The sequence below is a fragment of the Erithacus rubecula genome (genome assembly GCF_903797595.1).
Source record: "Erithacus rubecula genome assembly, chromosome: 11".
Classification (NCBI taxonomy): Eukaryota; Metazoa; Chordata; class Aves; order Passeriformes; family Muscicapidae; genus Erithacus; species Erithacus rubecula.
The window spans coordinates 19,056,827-19,077,807 of NC_136663.1; the positions used below are offsets into that span (position 1 = coordinate 19,056,827).

Below are 20,981 nucleotides of genomic sequence, written 5' to 3' on the forward strand. Positions count from 1 at the left end.
TCCTGTTGTGCCCGGCCCCACACGGGCACGGCCAGAGATGCTGCAGGCCCTGTTGTGCCCGCCCCTCACGGGCACGGCCAGAGATGCTGCAGGTCCTGCTGTGCCCGGCCCCTCACGGGCACGGCCAGAGATGCTGCAGGTCCTGCTGTGCTCGGCCCCTCACGGGCACCGCCTGAGATGTGCGGTTCGGCCGATCCCGCCGTGCCCGGCCCCTCACGGGCACCGCCCGGGGCCGCCTCACGCGTTCCCGCCCAACACCCGCCCGCGCACCGCCCCAGGCCTCGCCCACACATCAGACCACGCCCACGCCGTATTAAACCGCGCCCACGTGCACAAACTCCCCTCAACGCCCCGCCCATGCCCCAAGACCCCTCCCACGCCTCGGTGACCCGCCCGCGCTCCATCAGGCCCCGCCCACACCCCTCAGACCGCGCCCACACCCCTCCAGCTCTCGCCCCCACCCCACAGGCCCCGCCTCTGCCCGCAAGCCCCGCCCTCCATTAAAAATCCGCCCGCAGCCGGCGCGCGCCCGGAGGTGACGTTGCGGGCCCGGCGCGGGGCGGAGCGGCGGGGCCGGCTGGGGACGCGCAGGTAGCGGGGAGCTGGGGGCGCGGGCTGCACAGGGAACGGGGAGCTCGGGGGTATGGGCTGCGCGGGGAACGAGGGGCTCAGTGGTGCGGGGTGCGCAGGGAACGAGGGGCGCAGCCGGCGCGATGCTTAGGGAGCGCAGTGCCCCAGTGACGGGGTGCTGAGGGAATGATGTGCCCCAGGAACGCGGTGTGCAGTACCGGGGGTGCTCGGGCAATGGGGTGCTGAGGGATGCGGGATGCTCGGGGAATGCAGTGCCCGGCTTTCGGGGTGCTCAGGGAACTTTGCCCCTGCGTGCAGGCGCGGAGCTCTCACGCGTGTATATTTGATATAAAAAGGGACTATTTCCAATTGAAGAGAGCGGTCGGGGCGCTGCCGTGGCCGCGGCTGGCGGTGCCTGCTGTGAGGCAGGTGAGCAGTCCCAGGGTGTTATCGCTGCTCTCCGGGCAGCAGGAAGCGTTCCAGTCAGTCTCCGGATAACCTGGAGCAAATCCCGCCGGAGCTAAGCTCTGGTGTCTGTCCTAATCCTGTCCGGGGGCTGTTGACAACAACAAAGACCAGCGCAGGCCCCACTGGTTTTGTGCCCACTCCAGTAAAAAAAAAAAAAAAAAAAAAAAAAAAAAAAGTGTAGGAATTTTGATGCTTCTCTCGTGTGCAGGAGTTTGGGAGAGTGGACGGGATAAGTTTAGTGGATGCTTCAATTGGGCAGTGTGGCTTAGCCCAGAGAAATGCAGCTCTTAAGTTGATGAGGGAAGGCAGGAGCTGTAGTGCCAGCACAAGGGGAATGGCTTCTCTCTGCCGAAGGGCAGGGACTGATGGGATTTTGGGAAGGAATTCCTCCTTGTGAGGGTGATGGGGCCCTGGCACAGTTACCCAGAGAAGCTGTGGCTGCCCCATCCCTGGAGGTGTCCAAGGCCAGGTTGAACAGGGCTTGGAGCAGCCTGGGATAATGGAAAATGTCCCTGCCCATGGCAGGGGGTGGAATGGGGTGAATTTTAGAATCCCTTTAATTCCAAACGATTCCTCTTTTCTCCTTGTAGGGAAGGACACTTCCCCAGGCACAATTTCATATTGTGTCTCATTTTTGCTAAATAGTGATTTGGTATAAGTAACACCTGCATGGGTAGTGCAATGATAATAAAACCTTTAGATAAAACAGACAGGAACCTGCCTCCTTTCTCATTGGGAATTTTGCTGCTGGAAAGTGCTGAGATCTTGTTGTGACTTCACTTGCAATTATTTTTTTAACCTTTAAAAGTTTTACCTGCTTCAAAGGTAGGCTGCTCTTAATACACTGATCTCATTCTCAAGGTAGAGCAGAAAAATAAAGGTAAATACTTTCTGCATTCACTTTAAGATGGAGTGGAGTTGTGATCTGATTGTGGTAACTGTGTGGATCTGGAAGCATGGAATTTCAGGAACGGGTTTGGTATTTTATTCCTGCTGGAAAGGGGAGCCCTGTGCACCTCTTTTCCATCCCTCTGCTTGTCTGTTTTCCTTGCTCCTCAAGTGCAGGTGTAAGTGGTGGTGTGGTGGGATTCAAGTGCCAAACCCACCTGCGTCTGGAAATTGGATCCATGGAGCTGTGAGTCTGTGTCTGTGCATCCACCAGGGAGAGGCAGCCTGCCCACTAGGCAGTGGCAGGGATCAAAATCAGTTCAGCTGCTCCTGAAAGTGTTTCCCTAAGGCTACACTTTGCTGGACAGTCCTGGTGTTTGTGGTTTGGCTTTTTGGTGGTGTTTGTTGTTTTGTTTTGGATTTTTTTTTTTGGGGATGAATGCTACACACTATTCCTTGTTTCCAGATGTTCCTAATATTCTCAGCCTCTTCTTTCCACTCTTTCCCAGAAATGTTTTTGTTTCCTGAAAAAGTTTCCTTTTGGGTGCTGACCAAACTGTGAAGGATTAGAAATACAGAACTGAGGCATTTTTAGTATGCTGTCTGTAGTGCTTTTCACCCATAATTTCATGGCAATCATTGCTACAACAGATGTTCTTGTTTAGAGAATAAAAACAGTTTTTACTTAATGGAAAGGTGGGAGTGCTAACAACAAATAAAGAATTCACAGAGAACAGGTGGATAAAAAATTGAAACAGATGTAGGAAAGAAGGAATTACTCTCAGTTGCTTGCTTTTGGCCTGAATTATATTCAGCAGAAAGTTCTCCATCCAAAAATATAAAAGGTGAGACTATTGGCAAAAACTATCAGGTGCATGCAGAGAAATTTTTAAAAAAATGTAAAGTTTTCTTACCCTCACTAAGACAATTAACCTGGAAAAAGCACTTTTGTTTATTGTGTTGTTTTAAAGTGTCTGTGTTAGTACAGCAGTCTATATGTAGTGATAATTAGTGGAGAATAAATGCTTCTCCTTGTAATCTGCAAGACTTTTATATAAGCCTTTGTGACATAGATTAATGGCTTAATTGCAATGTTAAAATACTGCTTCTGGGACAAATGCTGAATTTCCAGGCCTTGGTGTGGTCTGCTTTTACATGCTTTTTGCCATGTGGCTCTTGCCCCTGCTCAGAACCTCCTCTGCAGTGTTCACATCCCATTGCTTAGATCTCCTTTCCTAGAAGCATTTTTCTTTAGTTGCCTTATTAAAATTACTTATGCTGGCTCTAACTGCTGTCCCTGTAGAATTTTTCTTCACAAGTTGTCATGAAGAAGATAACTTGCCTGTTATTATTTTTTTGTTAGAAATGGCAGCATAAGCTTTAATAAGCAGCTATATCCAATATTCCAGGTGGGTCTCAGCAGTGCAGAGCTCGAGTTAAATATTGACTCGTGTAGGAACTTCGGTCTTGGGCAATCCCTGCTGAAGCTGCAGCCAGGAGAAAAGGTGGTGTGGCAAAAATAATCACTTTAAACCATCCCCTGCCCAACTGAAGCCAATCTGGCTGTGGGGAATGGTCCAGAGGAGGCTCAGAAACCCCCACAGTGTCCCCACATCCAGGGCTGGGAGTCTGCATGATGTCAGGAGACAGCCACTTCTGTACCTGGTGCTGGCGACAGCCCCACTCTGTCTCTCTGTAGGGAAATGAGTGGAATTTGGGGTCTCCCTGGCCTCATGCCTGGTGGTCTGTTCTAATCTTGCTGTTATTTGTATTTAACCATCCCTCAAGCTGGAGGGAATTGTGTGTGCCAGGAGCCCAGCTGGTAGGAGGTCTCTGCTCTGGGACCATGGCTCCTACTACAGAAGGCTCTTTGTGCTTTATAGACACGTGATCCCTAGAAAAAATAAACATTTCTCATTCTTGCAGAGATTTGCTCTCAGATATGAACTAAGCAATAACTGTTTCAGCACTTTCAGCCTGCTCCATCCATCTTTCCTTGCATTGTGGGCTTTTTTAACAAAAGTCTAAAATCTGCTTGCTCAACTTCATTGGAAATAGAATTCTTCTTGGACTGACAAGATAAATTTTGTTCTTGGTGGCATGTATCGTTGTTGACTGCTTTGCTGTGGGGAGTTCAGTAAGGAACATAGAGCTGTGTATTAAAGAAAACTAGTTTTTCTCTAGCTAAGAGGCTTTATAAGAGGTGGGAGGCATCTTAGACTTTATTTGCTTGTGGGGAAGAGGAATTTCAAAGTCATCAGAAGGTTTTAGCAAGAAAAGAACATCCAGTCATCTATGGTGCTTTAGGTAAAATAATTTTGCCATCCTTTAATAGTAAAATATTTTGAGCTATTTATACCTGAGGGGAATAAGTGACTTTATATCTGTGGTAAGTCTGTTTTCTGTCAGAATCTGGTTCTAGGAAGATTTTTCTCCTGTGTAATTGGAAGAAGGTTGGGTATGTCTTGTGTCAATTTTATTTACTTATAAACCGAGGTTTAAATGGAAGAAACATTTTATTTTAGATGCAGGATTGGGTTGATGACTCCTGCTTTTTAAATGTATATTTTTGAAACCATTTCCTTAAGTGTGATGGGTGTGAACTGAAGAACCTGTAGAGTAAAAAGCAGCTGGAGTTTTTAGCATTCCTGTCAACTTTGTGCTCTTAGTGAATGCAGTGTAGCAGTGTGACTCACTGTCAGGTGTGTGTCACGGATGTGTGCCTGTCTGGAGGGACTGAGGTCAAGGTTTAGGCTGAGCTCCAGATGGTGGCCAGAGGATTACTGTGAGAGCTAATTACAAGGCTTCTTTGTGTAAGTCTGAATAGTTACATCACAAAGATATTCTTTAATGATTCATCAGGCAGTTTAGTGGGGAAAATAGCCCACAAGTTTTTGACTTTTTGATGAGATGTGTTTTGCCCTTAGCCTGCCTGGCTTGTGTTGAGCTGTACCCCAGCAGTTGCAGGCTGTTTTAATGGGCATTCACTTCCCGACTCTGCCGATGGGATCTCTGGCATGTCTGAGCTCTGGATGTCTCTTTTTCTCTGCATGTGTGGCCTACATTTCTCCTCCATCCACCTCTGAGCAGGCGAGCTGCTGTGGTGTGGGCTGTGAGCAAAGGGCTCAGCCTGTGGTTTATTCAGTGGATTCCCTCGAGTGAGCAAAGGCTATTTTTGGAGTTCCCTCGGGGAGAAGGTGGGCTCCTGACCACCTTGGAGCCGAGCAGAGGGGAGTGCAGCAGTGTCAGCCTTGGTCACTGTGCTGGGTCAGCTGCTGCTGGTGGTTCTGTCAGAGAAGATCCTGTCTCCTGCAGGAGGGCGTTAGCGAGGTTACCCTTCAGCAAAGTGCTGAGAAAACATTCATTTTACTCCATTGGTTTGTTACTGTTGCCAGGAAACGCCTTGTCCACATTTCAGAGACTTGTGAGTTTTGGTTGCTCCTGTCTTAGCTCAACAGATTTGCCCTGCATGGATAAAGGGCATTGTCCCAGCATCCATATCTCTGGATCAGTGTGCCAGCCTGTCTTGTGAGGTTGCATTGTCGCTCTCATAACTGGTGCCACTACAGTTGTGACCTTTGGTCTGTGGCAGGATGGCTCAGTGCTAAGGGGGATGAAATTTCCTTGCAATGTTATCCTTCCCTGCGTCTGGGCTGCTCAGGTGTCCCTCAAAGAGGAGTTTCCTGCTGATGCTGTGTATCCAGTGCTGCTGCTGGCTGCAGGTCAGCCTGACACCTGCATGTTGGTGGAGGAAACAGAATGCTGGGCTCTCATGCTGGTGGTGCAGGGGGCAGATGCATGACTGAGTTTTCATAGAATCATTTGTTTTCTATCTGTGTTCCTTACAACCTGAACACTAAAGTTCACCATGTTGCTTGATGGCATTGAGACAGCACTTTGGGAATAAGAATGTTTAGCAGGTGCTTTAGCTGTAGGGTTGCTGGGAGGACTCTTGTGTCCCTGGGCACAGGTCAGTGTGTCATACACCTGACACAGAGCGCTGTGACCTCCCTGCTTCCCTTACAAACAGAGCTCTCCTTTAATAGGTTATTTGCATTCCCCAAGGCACAGTATTCTGAAGTTTCAATGTGCTTGTCTGTCAGTATTGGGAGGAAATACAGGTGCTGGATAACTAATTTAGTGTGTTTTCGTGGGTAGAGGCTCCTCTAGAAGCCTCTGGTGGGCAGAATAAGGGTGCTGGCTGTAAGCTACAAGTATTATTTTTGTGTTCAGTCTTCCATTGCACGTTCCTGCAGAGCAGGCAGGAGCTCCCTGGGCAGAGATAATCCAAACTATTGATGTACTCTGTGTAGTGCAGTCGAGTTGGGGAGCTCTGTGGACTGACCAGAGGGCAGTTGACAGAGCACATACCTGTGCAGAAGCCTCCTAGTGCTCAGAGCCTTAGGGAATGTTTGCACAGTCATTTTTCACCGTGGCTAGGGCCCGAATGTACCACCTGCAACAGTCATTCTGATGTTCTTAAGAGGTAAAAGGTTTATATGGGTTTTCCTTTGCTTTGGCAAATAGCTGACCTTGGAGCCAGCCGTGAGCTGGCTGCTGAACACACTGAAGCAGCAAAGATCAGTCCCCAGAATCCATGTGAGATTTAGTCAAGACCCCTTCCAGAATGCAGATTACCTTGAAGTCTGTCTTTGCCTTAATTTCCAAAATACTTCATTTCTCCTTTAAAAAAGCTAAACCCTGGCTTCCTGGTTCTTGGAGTGGGAAGCTATTGTGTGCCTGACCTCAAACTGGCGGCTGCTCAAGGTTCTGCAACATGTGATGCCTGGTGTTGCATCAGGTGATGGATGGGGGATTTTGCTGATTCCCTCTTGGCCAAGGTATCCTTGAACCTGCTATTTTGAGAGGCCCATATGGTTGCAGGGCTGAAAGAAACATAGACTTCAGTGTTGCATCTTCTGGGCTGGTTCCAGGAAGTTGTTGACAATTACAGCAGCTCTTGCTTCTCCAGACTGTCAGTGGAACCAGGAGAGGTGGTGGGAAACAACCTGCTCAGCCTCTTTGTCCTCAATGAGCTCTCTGTTTTCTTTGGAGGTCACTTCATGCTCCTTCATTTCCCTTCTTCCTCTCTAAGTCATGTTTGTTCCAAGGTTGTTCCCTGAGATTTCATTTCCATCCTTTTGCTGAAACCTCACATCTCCAAGAAGGTGGTGCTAAACCACACCTATTTTTCTGTAGTTAGAGGATTAAAACTTCCAGACATTCTTTGAAGCCGCTGAGAGAGCAAGGCTATTGTCAGTCACCTGAAGGTGCATTAAGGACTTTTAGGAGCTTGTTTATTCTGTGTGTGATGAGAGATATACCTTGTCCTCCTTACTCTAGGGCTAGCTCAGATTATGCTGATAGCATTAGTGAAGAATGATTCCAAGTCTGATGTCACTCTACAGCAAAAACTTGGAGGTTTGTTGAAACACTCACCAGGCACTGGGACTTTGCAGAATAACCCACGGATGAAACTGCATTTTTGTGGGCAAAATATACTGAGAATGGAGTTTGCAGGGGGGACTTATGCTTGTGCTTGAGAGAACTGAAAGAAGGAGCTCCAAGCAGAGTTCTACACACACGTGCATGTGTGGAGTTACCTGAATTTCAGGTGAGCTGCTTTTTAAGCACTTTTCTTTAATCCCTGTTGTCTGTATGACACTCTGCTCTTCCTTTTGTGGTTCTTCCAGCAACAAGTTGACAGGATTGTAATTTGGGCTATGTGTAAAACTTCTATACCTGTGAGCTTGCAAAGAGATGGGGGGCTTGTCTTGCACATATTCCCAAAGGGGAAAAACACTTGGGGATGCTTTGCATCTCCAACAGTGAAGTGTGAAAGTGGAAATGGACAGCAGATACTGAGTTGTAATTATTGGGAAGCAGGAGTCTTTTCTAGGCTAGTGGGAATGTTCAGAGTGTGACATGAGTTATCTGAAAGAGTTGAAGGGTTTCACTGAATGCCTTGAGCAACTTGGTGACTCTCTCACAGATGCTTCCAAAAGGACACAACATAGATAACGGGAACTGCGGGATGCGCCATGTTGAAATTTTATCTGCCTAAGTAGCTGCTAGTCCAATTCCATTAATGTTTGCATATTTAATAAACTTCTAATGTGGGATTTTAATGAGTTGGCAGTTATCTCTGAACACCCAGCAGCCGCAGTCTCAGAGTTTAGGTGGCTCTCAAATGGAGATTTCTCTCACTTAGAAGGCATGTGGCCTCTCCTTGGGCAGTCAGCACTTGGCAGGCTCTGGAATACTTTGATTTGGTTTGTATTGATGTACATCAACAGTGAATTTTTAATTTGAATGAAGCCCTAGGGTTAAGTTTTTTGGGGAGGCATCTTTTCAGAAAGCCAGATGTAAGGGAAGTGACCTTGGTTAATCTTGTAACACACCATTTATCTGCTTGGGATGTTTCTTGCTAGTGATCTAATTATTTTGGCTGTGAAATGGGTCTGCCAGGGAAATTGCTTCTAACGTGGCATTTGCTCATTTACACTCCCAGTGCTTTTGCTTTGCCTTTTCAGCCTAATTTTGCAAAGATGTCTAACTCCTCATAGTCCCAAGCAGGATAAGAAGTGCCCTGGTTATGCTGCACAGTTGGACCCAAGTGTCTCTGGTGAGGAGAAGGAAGGTAATCTGTCATCAAGGGAACTGTAGCAAAATTCAGCAGAACACTTCAGTGTTTATGCTTACTTTGAATAAGTCCCTTGCCCATTTCCAATCTTCAGGATGAATTCTCAGCATGCTAGTGTGGATGGTAGATGTGTAAGCTGTGAGGGTGGCAAGGGTGAGGAAATAATTCCTTACAGCCTCCTTTGAGATAAGACAGCAGTAATTCAGTGACTGGACCATCAGATGGGTTTCAGGTGACCTTTCAGTGTGCCTGGTAAAAAGAAGGAAAAATTTAGTGTTTATCTGAGCCATATTTTAAATTGAAGTTCTTTTTATATCTCCAGAACACCAGTTTGGGAGGAAGAGCAAAGAGAGTTAAGGACAAAAACTGATGGACCATTACATCTTCCAAAATGAGCCTTTTCACACTTTCCTACTGGAAAATTACATGTCCTGAAGGTGAGTAGGTTTTGTATGTGACAGATGAGCTGCCCGATGTCTTGGGCCTTGACCAAAGGCAGATTCACCCTCATTCCAGCTTGGCCTGAGATTGCCTCTCTGGGCTGGCACAACCCATGGAAACTTGCTTGGGAAAATGTGTATTTTATCACCAGGAGAAATAGGCAGGGAGCAGGGAATATTTTCCACTCATTAATTACCATTGATTTAGAAGCCTTTGAAAAAGCTGGAGTGCTTAGTGAAAGAGATGAGCTATTGGGAATGCAGATATTTTCTGATGAATGGAGAAAATGTAGGTGTTTTATTTGCAGAATGAGAAAGTTAAGCTTGTAAGACAAACTCTGGTTTAGTTTGGCAAGTGTATTAAATTACATAAGGCATTTTCAGGTTTTGTTCCAGTCGTACCTCAAATGATGTTTTCAATGTTCAGAAGAGCTGAAGAAGAGTGCTTGCTATCAAAGATGATAAAGTAATTTCCCCAAAGTAAAGAACATAATGCTTGAATGAAATTAAATCAGAGTTGTATTTTGTAGAGTTTGTGATATCTTTTATGTTATTTTTGTACTCAGCCCCTCAGGGCTGTAGGCAGTGACTGAACAGTTTTGTTTTAAAATCCTTTAATAAAAGAAATCAAAATGGGAAATGTTACATAAGTCCTGCACTCAACATTGAAATAAAACCAGCATTTCTGAGACAGTTAAGGTTTAAAATATCTTGGTTTTGACTTTACTCTCACTTTAATAAATTGCAAATGAAAGGAAACCATGAGCTATGTAGGCCTAAGTTTGCCCACTTAGCAGCATTAATTATATTTTTTTAATCAGGCTAATAAATTTGCCATTCTGATAGCTACTTTGTTAATTACTCTGTTTTCTGTTTTTTGACATGACCCAACTAGCAGCTCTGAACTCAAAGACAGTAGTAGAGTGTAAATGGTGAAGAATAGGTGGTTGTCAGTTGTCATTCTGCCTGCACAGAAATTGCTTGAAAATATTCAGCACTGGTGTCACAGTCCTTTTGTGCATAAATGCTTTTCCATGTGAGGAAAGGATCCCAGTAGAAGTTCATCCTAGAGTGAACTCTTCATGTGCTTTTATGGTTTTGAAGCTCATTAGCCATGTGAGTTCCTTGAACACTTGTATGTTTGGTGGCACAGAATGCCTCTCAGGAATGTGGGACTTGACAGCTACAACAGGATGCAGTGTCAGAATTTACTTGTTGAGGAACAGAAGTCTTGTAGCTGGAGAGAAAACTGCTGTTCATGTTCATTGGTGCTCTTTGGTGTCTGGTATGATCTGCACAGGATGGAAACCTGAAAGCTCCAAAGCCAAAGGTGTGACTGAGTTCTGAAAGCTCTTTTATCTTTCCTAAGTGTCTGTGTTTTCCAAGTGTCCTCTTCAGATATTGTCTGTCTTTAGCTAAAAACCCCATAAAGCTAGGGAATCTCACTGGGTAATACCTTTTCTGGTGTAGTCTGTATTTTGCTGTTGTGTGGATGAGCAGAAATATTTTCTCTGCATTTTGGTTTCTCCTTTTTCGGTCTGTAAAAAGTATGACTTTACTCTGTAAAGAAAGATTGTGCAACAGAGTGAAGAGAGAGTGAAAAGAGGATATTTTTTGCTGTTCTAAGGCTTCTTTGTTCCCAGAGGTCAGGAGGAGCTGAGCTCCAGTGATTTCATACACTCTCCTATTACCTGTTCCCATGCTGGCCATAAGCCTAAAGGGATAGATCCTCCTCTGGATGAGTCATTAAGTAAATATCAGGCTGTGCTGGTATTCCTGCTCTGAGTACTTGTTCTTATTTCTTGTGTGTTGTTTACTGGCTGTTTTCTTTGCTGCTATCACAGCCCCAGCAGCTTTTGTCAGCACAGGGACTTCTCACGGTGTGCAGCTGGGGAGAGGCACCTGCACTGGAGCCAGGAGCTGTCCCAGCCTTGGTCAAGGAGGGGTTTTCAACAGTAGCTGGGAAATACTGGGAGGTATTTCCAGTAAAACAGTTCTGGTTCTTGGCTCTTGATTAGAGGCATCTTGCCAGTGGCCTGTGGGCTGGATATGGTGCCTGCTCCTGCTGCATCCCTCCTGCAGGACAGGGCATGGGAAGGAGCTGCATCCCATGGGAGCACTGGAGCACACAGTGTTCAGAGCTGTCACTGGAGCCTTCAGCAGACTGTTCCTACTGGGCTGCAGCAGGGAGGGCTGGAGCTCTGTGAGCTGTGCTTCTCCAGCAGCTGCTGCAGCCAGAGGTGGCTCAGGAATGGTTGTAGAATCCTAGAACTATGGAATGGGTTATGTCGGAAGGGACCTTAAAGCTCATCCAGTTCCACCCCCTGCCACTCAGGTCAGGTTGCTGAGGGCCCCATCCAGCCTGACCTTGAACAATTCCTGAGGGGTGGAAGCCACAACCTCCCTGGTGACATGTGATGACACAGTGCATCTCCTGGAGGAGATTTGCAGCTTCCATGGGGACAGGGACAAGGTGCTTCCAGTGTATGTGCTCACTGGGCAGCTCTACTAGCAAGGGACAAGGGCATGTTATCCACTGGCCCACCCATGCACCATAAGACTGACTTGCAGTGTGCACATGTTCTGATATTGGATAACCACTGGGATTTGTCTGGAGTTTGGATTTGTCTGTTTTTCATGTGGAGATTTGACTGTATCAGGCTTCTGTCCTAACTGTAAAACCCTGAGTAGGTGTGGAGGTCCCTGGTAGGTTCTGCCTTGCCTGTCTGCCCCAGTACGTCATCACTAATGGCCTTACAGGATCTGAAAATGCCTTGGTGCTTGTGGATGAAATTCTTGTCTCATTAGGACAAAAATATGCCATCAATTTAACATGCATCTTGACAAAATATGGACAGTTTGAACCTTGGGCAAAAACTGGATGATGCTGCCCAGCCAGAATCAGTTACCATCCTTATTTTCTCTGGGAGAGGGAATATTTCCAGTGCTGCCTGGCTGAGACTGTCTGGGGGATCCGCCCAGGCCATTGGAGGTGAGAGCTGTGAGGCAGAGCTGCATCAACTTCTATTTGCATCTTTATTTTACTGCTGCTTCCTTCAGGGCTTTGCTAATTCCCTTCTGCCAAGGGAGGCCCTCCCAGCTCCAAAGACACCTAAAGAAGTCCAGCTGGTGTGTGGTTCTCTCTCTTTCCTGGGGATCCTGAGGGTTCCATGTTATAAACTGCAGGCCCAGTAGTTGAGAGCCCAAGCAGTGTGAGCAGCCTGAGACACACCCAAGTTTCCTGTAGGAAGAGCCATAAGATTCATCCCATTGAATTTACAGCCAGTGTTCAGCAGGGGTTTGACAGCCTGGCTGCTGGATGCACATGGCCTTTCTGGGATGTTTCAGCTGCTGTGTTGGGAACCATTTGTTTTGCTTTAACTGAATGTGAAATATCATCACTGTGGCTTGATGGATCCCCTTAATGGCACAGTGTACCATCAGCATCAGCCTGGGGTGAGCTGTTCACCCACTGCACTGGAATTAACTTGCCATGAGCAAAACTTCAGGAATTCCTGGTGTGGGACCTTTCTGTGCCAAGTGTTGTCTGCAGCCCAGTTTAGTTAGAAAGTGTCAAAACTAAAACCACTGCACATCTTTCTTTTATTAAGATCTGCTGTTAAGAAAATAATTTTTGCTTGGCAGAGCACTTTAGGCAGACATTTAGTGAATGGAATAAGCTGTAAAAAATGGTAATCAGTTGGAGGGAAAAGGAGATTTCAGATTCCCATGGTGGTTTTTCTAGCTGCCTGAGTCAAACAATTCTATTTTCAAGATATATTTTTCCTACACTTAAATATTCTGTGGATGCATTAAAAAAAAAAAAAAAGTTTGAATATATTCTGGTCACGTGTAACTTTTGGGTACTGATTAGTAGATACAGGTGCAGCAATAAATGAACTGTAAATTTGGCAGGTAGCATTGCTTGTCTGCAGGTCCCCTTATCAAATAGGATTATATTGTTTCTCAAACACATTGCACTTGCCATCTTGAAGTAGAATTACATTTCTATTAAAATAATATTTGCTCAGTGCTACCAGGTAAAGGAGAATTCAGCATTACTGATAAGGACCACAATCTACTTTTATTTAATTCATTTACCACTTGACTTGGTCTCCATTCTCTGGTGCCTGAGCATTGCATTGGCTACTATTTTGCAGTAGCTGTGTTTGGAAACCTGCTCAGTTTTTTGTGTTCTGTCTGTTACCACAATTTTTTTAGCATTGAATTCTAACCATTGTCTTTGAGGTGATGCATCTTTTTAAATCTCTACTCTCTGGTTTTCTCTTTTTTGGTTTACACAGCCATGATAAAAGCAACCAGTTTATGCTGGGGTCAATTTGATGATAATAAATTCCTTCTCTCCTTCCTTAAGCCCTAGTGCAAATGAAGAAAGCTAAATTTACCCTCTGTTCTTTGTGCCTTTTTGTCCAGTGCAGAAGAAAATTAAGCTATTTTGACCTTTCTTTGACACTTGTAGTGAATGAAGATGAGGGCAAAGGCTTTGTAAAAGTAAATGAAGTTGTTTGTTTTCGTCTAAAATTGTTATTAATGCACTCTAGTATGCTCCAATTAAAGTCCCAGCCTATGAAGGCAAGTGCAAGCAGTCTCAGCTGCTATTGCATCCACCTTCAAGGGTTTGTCCATCTTTGAAGTGCCCTGTGACAGGGTTTGAGGTGGTGGCTCTGAGTGGGTACCACACACTTTGGGTGAGCTCTGTCCTGCCTTTCTCCTGGCATTGCTGGTACTGCCAGAGCATCACCTGGCTGGAGTCTGAGCAGGGCTGGCTGAAATCAGGGGCCCTGCCACTGGTACTGATGTGGCTCACAATAAACAGGGTGTTTTCATAGAATTCCAGGATAGTTTGGCTTGGAAGATACTTTAAAAATCATCTAATTCCAGCCCCTGCTATGGCCAGGAGCACGTTCCACTATTCCGGTTGCTCCAAGCCTTGTTCAGCCTGGCCTTGCACACTTCCAGAGTCCAAGGACAGCCACAGCTTCTCTGGGCAACCTGTGCCAGGGCCTGCCCACCCTCACAGGAAAGGATTTCTTCATTATATCTGACCTAAATCTCTTGTCTTTTAGTTGGAAACCATTCCCCCTTGTCCTTGCATTCTCCATTGTAAGGAGAATGTCTCCAGCTGTAGGGTAGGAGGGAAAAGAGTGTGCATAATTTACCACCCCAAACCTGACTGTGTGCTGCTATTTTGTACTTTTCTGTTGTACTTGAGAAACAGAGCTGTGTGCTCTTAAATGGTTGTGCTCTATCCTGAGAGGGAAGGTGAGAAGGGGAAAACTTCATGTTTGCTTGACAGAATGTTGCAGCAGTAGCACTGGATGTTTATCTCAGTCCAGGTAATTTCAGGTCTAATAGAACTCCTGCTTACACTTTGTATTCCCACTTCTCTGCTGTGTATTTCTTAGACAGCTGTGCTTGCACTGGCTGCCTTATCTGCAAAGTGATTACAGTGGTATCTTTATTTGTTCTGCCCTGTGCTGATACCAGTCTGCAGCCAGCCCTCTGTTTCCAGCCTCAGGATGGGCAGAGTGGAGGCTGCACAATGAGCTGGTGCTTGATGCCTTGCTCATGGCTGGGAGAGTGTTGTTCACTGAGAAACTGGACAGTGTAACTTGGTGGTGAACTCAGACTATGGTTGATTGTCTCAGGCACAGACTCCAGGAAATGGAAACCAGCCCTGATTTTTTTTCCTGATAGAAGAGTTTCCTAACAGATTAAGTGTCTCCAAGTAAAGGCTTTTGTGGATGCACTTCTCTAGAAAGTCATAATACATTTATGTAGTGTGCTGTCTCTTGCAGTTAAAATGATTGGCAGGTTTTGGGAAGTGCCATCTGAAAAATGCAAGGGATTTGCTTTCTCACAGTACAGTACAGAAAATTTCCCTTTGCTGTTTCCCTGCCAGAAATGGCACAGCTCTGTAATGCAGTAAGGTGGAGGACACTGCAGTTTGCCTTTAGCCTTACTCTGAAAAGAGCTCATTCTTTCAGAGGTGCACATAGTGTTGTTCCAAAACTGCTGCTGCCATCAGCCAAACCAAATTTGTAATTAAGTTGCTGTGAAAAGTGGGGTTGTGCAGAAACAAACCTGCATCCCTTAAAAAAATTAATGCTGCCATGGTGTTGATATTGGACATCAGATGATGCAAAGTAAAGGTCAGAGTTTGAGATGAGTGCACCTAAAAATTCCTTTCCTTTGGCTTGGGTGGCTGAAAGTGATAGTTTAGATTAAAACAGGCTAAGGGAGCCATTGTGCAGCCAGCCTTTGAAAGCCAGGCCTTTCAGTTCCATGCCTAAACTAGTAGATGCAATTATACATTTCATCAGTGTGTAATATTTACTGAAGTTTCTGTCCTTAAGTGTGGAAAATGCTTTTGCATCTTGCTTAAAAGGATGGGCAAAAATTTATCTTGCATAAGGAATAGTTCTGTTTTAAGGTTGAAGAGAAATTCAGCTTATTGTGAGCTCTTGGAATGAATGTTGTTAAATGAGCTTTTCTGAATTTTCTTAACACTGACGGATTTTTATACAATAAGTTCATATAAATATATAGATATATAAATATATATATCTGGCTAGAGATATGTCCAGTAAAAATGGGCAATTTGATTAAAGCAAGAATTTAAGGAAGCGTTAGAATGGTTGCCTGGGGCTTCAGTGTGATTTTGCAGTGCTCTGGATGGTTAATACAGAATAGACTAACTGTTAGGACAGAGAAGCCCAGAATAATTTTCCTTGTCCCAGTTAAGTCAAGAACTATTAGAGTGGTGGAAATAAGGTTTCAGCAAGAGGGGAAGAAAGGGTGAGGGACGTGTCAGCTCTCAGTCTTGGTGGTGAGAGGGGAGAGTACCAGAATTTGGAATGGAAGAAGGGTGAGTAGCAGTTACCAGTGAAAATAGACTAAGGTTGTATGTAAGTGCACTAGGAATGATTTTTATTCTTTCTGGTGCTTTAAAAAAAAAACCAAAACCCAAACTATATGAACATTTGCAGTAAGACATGGAGGTCAAAGGAATATGGAATTTTCTTTGACCTGCATGTTTCTCAGGAAAGGCTTTTTCTCTGCTTTCAATCCTGATGTGTGAGCCATTTTGAGTAATTTCTCTCAAATTAAGTCCCATCAAACCCCTGGCCATGCAGGGGTTTGATTCATCCCATGGCTTTGCTTCCCTGGTGCTGGAAGCAGAGAGGGCATAGCAGCTCAGGGGCTCCAGTAAACCCCTTTCACTATCTAGCTCATACTTAAAAGTTTGGAGGAGTGGCATCAAACACTTTTTAAATGTACCTTCCCATCTTTTCCTAAGGTGTATTTCTCTCCTGTCATGCCTTGAGATGTTGGATTTTGACACTGCAGTAGAAGTAACATTTCTGAGCAGCATATTGAAGGATCAGGACCTTGACAGGGACTGTGTGAGAGGAATCTTTACCCTTCTCTCTGCAGCACCCTGTGGTGGTTTGCTGGGAATTACTCAGGAAGAATTTCCAGTCTCTTTTGGAAGTGTGAGTGTAACAAGACAACTGGGAGGAAAGAGAAGGTGTTGTGGTGTTAGGCAACAGTCCCACATGCAGCTGTGAAGGCTGTGTGCCCAGTAGCACACCCAGGAGCCATTATATTTTCTGGCTGATAGCCTTCTAGTCCAAATGACTGGAAGTGACCTGTGAGAAGAAATGGGCTCCTTGCTAAAGGAGAAGATGTTCTGCTCTGCTCTTCTTTGCAAGGAGCTAACTCAGCATTGTGCTTGAGGATTGATCTTCAGGACTAATTTCTGATAGTGCTTTATCTTTATTCTCCTATCAGCAGTCTGGCTTGAGAACTCTCCATACTTCATTCCATTATTCCCTTGGCCAAGGGAGTGTTGAATGCAATACTCCTGAGCAGTTAATTTGATTGTTCTGCCCTGCCTTTTGCCTGTCTTTGGGGTGAGCACAAGAAGATGGACCAGTGTGTTCAGGCTTCCAGGAGATACTGCAGGGCCTAGAGAACATACTTCTACCCATTCTGAACTGAGGATGTGTCTGGAGCAAGAGAAGCTGTTCTCACACTTGGGTAAAAATGCAATCCCTTCTCTCACTCTCCCAGGTCGATATTTTGCAACATCAGGGTTAGTTTCTGTGGTTTTCAGTTAAAATACATATGTTGCTGTGTGGCTGAGATTCATTATCTGTACAACACATTTGCTTTTAAACTACTGAGAGCAATGAGCCTGTGTCTGCAGTGCCTCCCTCCCCATGGAGAACGTGGGAAGGAAGAAGTTTGATCAACCTGTTTGTTACAGAGGAAAGTAAAGGCAAACCCAGAGGGGAGGCAGAAGGGACCATTAAGTGTTCTTTTCTTCTCTGCAAGCTTCTCTCATGTGCTAAAGGAAATTGTTCTTCTTGTCATCTCAGATGATTATATTCACAAAATCCGACCCTTAAATATCATCCCTGTATTAGGCACTGACCATCTCCAGTCAGAATCTTATTTTGTGCAGTTATTTTGATTACCTTTTTTACCTCGGGCACTTGGCAGGAGCAAAAAGCCTCATCATTCTGATTGCTTCAGTTTCCCAAGATGTCTTTTGAGAGAAAATGTTTCCTGAGCTTTGTTGCAACCTCTTAAGTAGAATTTGGTCTTTCTGGGAATCATGTGAGATCAAGTGATTGCCTGGAGCAAGAGAAGGTACTGAAGCTGCAATAGCAAAGACCTTTATATCAAAGACCACCTGCTACTGCTCTCCATCTCTTCAGCCTTGAATTACCAGGTTATAAATTCATCCTGTGCTCCTATGGAATGGCTGGCAGGCTCTCAGCAGGTGAACTGGGCTGTTTCTCAGGGAATAGTTCACATTTGTATCCCAGCCAGAAATTTCCTCCTGCATAAACTGTTATCTAGTCTTCACAAGGCATACTGAGTTGTCTTTTGGCCTTCTTTCTATGTACTCTTTTTATTATTTTCTTGGTTTTTCTGGCATCAGTCAACAAATCTATGTCAGCATGTAGCTTTGGCCTTCAGGTTTGCAACCCAGCTTGCACAGACTTCTGGTAGGAGTAGAAAATACTGATCCACAGTAGAATTATAATAGTCATCTCTTTTTTCTCAAACTGTGGTTTATTGATTAGCTTGTATAAAGAATTTCTTTTGAAAAACTTAAATGAACTCCTGAACACTTTCTGGTTGAAGAAAATGGAGAAAAATATCTTGCAGTCTATATTGATGTGGCTGAACTACACACACCACATACCCAGAGCATTGATTGTATTTTCTTTACTGTGCTCAGTCAGAAATGCATTTCTAGCAAGCTGAGATTGTATTTATGGGGTGAACTGTGTCAGTGTTGTAATACTCAAGGAAAAATCTCTGCTAGGTCCACTGTCCATGCCCAGGCCTGCAGGTCTGTGGTCAGTCTCTGAGGGTCTGCTCACATACCCTTGTGGCCTTTCCTCACCTTGGATCTACAGCATAAAGGATACAGCATCTTTTCAGTCATTTTGCTTATAAGCAGCAGTAGTTTAGTTTAGTATAGCTAAGTTTTAAGATGTTTTCATTTCAGCCTAAACACAGATGTAGTGATCCCATCAATGCTGTGTAGGTTCAGGTATTCCAGTATATGCATGTGGCATTACTTTTTTCTTTGGTCTGTTTTGTCTGCTGTTTGGCACAAGAAAGATTCCCCTGCCCCCCCCTGCTGCCAGCAATTACAGACAGTTGTGGGAATACATATTTCCAGCCAATATTTGGTTCTGTCCTGGAGGGATGGAACTGCTGCTGTCAGCTGGAGATGAGGGAGGTTTCCTTCTGGCTGTCCAGTGAGAAGCAAGATGTAAAATGCAGCTCTGGTGATGGCTGGAAGAAGGTTTTGATGTTGTTTTTTTTTTATGGCTCAAGCTATTTAACGTGTCTGTGTGTTCCTCTGAGGCAGAGGGTCCTGGTTTGGGGAGTAACTGTGTCACCTTGGTCCTGGTAAGGAGGGACCTCTCTGTCACAGAGCATGGCTGGCTGAGTCTCTTGAGGTGTTCTGTGAGTCTGTCCAAGAGCTGCTGCCTTGGAGTGTTCTCCCTTCTGCAGCCTTGGTACAATATGAGGGTGAGGTCACCAGCCAGTGTTTGGTAAGAGATGGGACTGCTTCCCTTACTCATGCCATCTATCTTGTATGTTCAGAGTGAGTTTCTCAGAAGAAAAAATGACATGGTTGTGTCACAGGAGATTGTATTTACAGTAGAATCATATCATAATGTGTCAGTGTAAGTGTTTAATGCTTTCTGTCATTTGAGTAGCAGTGCACACCAGCATTTTTCATTGTCATCTGCATCTCTTTAGTATTGGACTTGGCTTCTTTCTCCAGAGGCCTGCAAAGGTCATTGTTTTGCAAGGAGAAATGTATGACATCAGCTTTTGGGAAGCTGAAAATCCAGAGCAACCAGCAGTGACAATTGAGGTCCTGCTTTATTAGATGTGAAACCTTCCTGTGTTAGGTGTGTGTGGAGGAGTCCAGGGTGCTATCCTGGCATTGCAAGGTTTTCCCCAGCAGCTTAATGCAATGAAAAAGAGACTTCTGATGTGTCTGTACTTGCAATGAGTAGCTGTATCCTTGGGGGTTAATCAGGGCTCTGCTGTGGTTTTCTGTTTCCTCCTAATTTTTTTCACAAGCAGAAAACTACTTGTTGGAGTTGCATTTCACAGACACTTCCTCAGATACACTCCTAGCCTTGAGGAGACTGCAAAATATAAAAATAGTAGTGTATATATTTTTAAATCAGTACTTTTAAAAGAGAAAATTTGTATTCATGGATGACCTTCACTTGTGTGGAGGTTTTCCAGAGGCTGGGCAGATTTCAGTAGCATTTGTTGTGCACTATTCTCTACCTTAGAATTGTGGCAGCTGGATGAGGCTCTCCAGCTGGGAGTGAGGAAGAAATCTGGGTCTAACTGAACCTTTATGCTTGGTTTTAGTAAAACCACATTTCTCTTTAGGATTGCAGACTGGGAGGAAGACTAGATATGCTGGTAGAGGCAGCAGAGTTGTCTGAATTTCAGCATGTGGATATAAATGCAGGAAAAAGAGTGATGTTTGAGATGAGATAGATATAAATAGGGAAAGGAAATAGGCTTTTCTCTGATGGTGAAGGGGAAAGAAGCAGATAATGGTGGTTGGGTGGCAATCTAAGGGAAATAAAGAGCAGGAAAGGGAAGAAGATGGAGCTGGAGGTCCTACAGGGGTCATGGAATGCATTAATTTCTTTTTCAGACTCTTCTTGCATTTTAGGCAGGAAGAAACACTAATTAGCAACTTTTTCATCAGGATTTATTTAACCAATTTGTGCTTACTGTTTTGAGTGGGATGGGAATAACTCAAGGAAGTGATTGGGAAGGAATGATCCCTACTGATAAATGTTATTTGTTAGGAAAGGAGCACAGGGAGAAAGCCAGACAGTTTTGCAAGAGGAACATTTCCAGGTGGGTCCTTTCTCTACTCCTAGGGCTCTGGGGATTCATTTTCTTCTGTGTTTCCACATGGATCTTCCTTCTGTGGTTCTTCAGTTTCACAGTGTTCTTAGCAGGCAGCATGGTGCCTTTTGTCAGTGATCTGCAGCCCTGGCTGCTTCCTCAGGTGTGATGCAGTAGCTCTTGCTATCCCCTGCACTGAGCTGGGCTGGCAGAGCTGTGAAATTGAGGATTGGGAACACTCCAGAGCCCCATGTGTGCTGCTCACCCTCGTACTGCTGCCCCAAGCAGAGAGAAGGAAGGAGCTGAGTGTGTTGCTGGCTTGTGCAGCTCTGTCTGTAGTGTCAGGTATGAAAATCTCCCTGGTGCTTTTCTCCTATTTTATTTTTGTTCTTACATTCTCACTGTGTGTCATCCAGAAATCAAAGCAGGACTGTGCAGTTCAGCAACAGCAGCAGAACTGTGCTTACTACTTAACTGCTGCTTTGCTCAAATTAAACATTTATGGGGCCAGAGACTCCTCACTGCTC

At 45.0% G+C, this 20,981-nt stretch overlaps 1 protein-coding gene across 2 annotated transcripts in view; it reads left to right on the forward strand.

The window, feature by feature from the left end:
- Positions 1–531: 531 nt before the first annotated feature.
- Positions 532–20,981, forward strand: part of MAP3K13 (mitogen-activated protein kinase kinase kinase 13) — a 71,198-nt gene continuing 50,748 nt past the window's right edge. The window contains exons 1-2 of one of the 2 annotated variants that reach the window (XM_079315093.1): positions 532–641; positions 8,892–9,006. The gene's annotated coding sequence lies outside the window, so the exon portion shown is untranslated. Of the gene's footprint in view, positions 642–8,452; positions 8,567–8,891; positions 9,007–20,981 lie in introns of those variants that run through there. The other variant, XM_079315092.1, reaches the window with a different exon arrangement.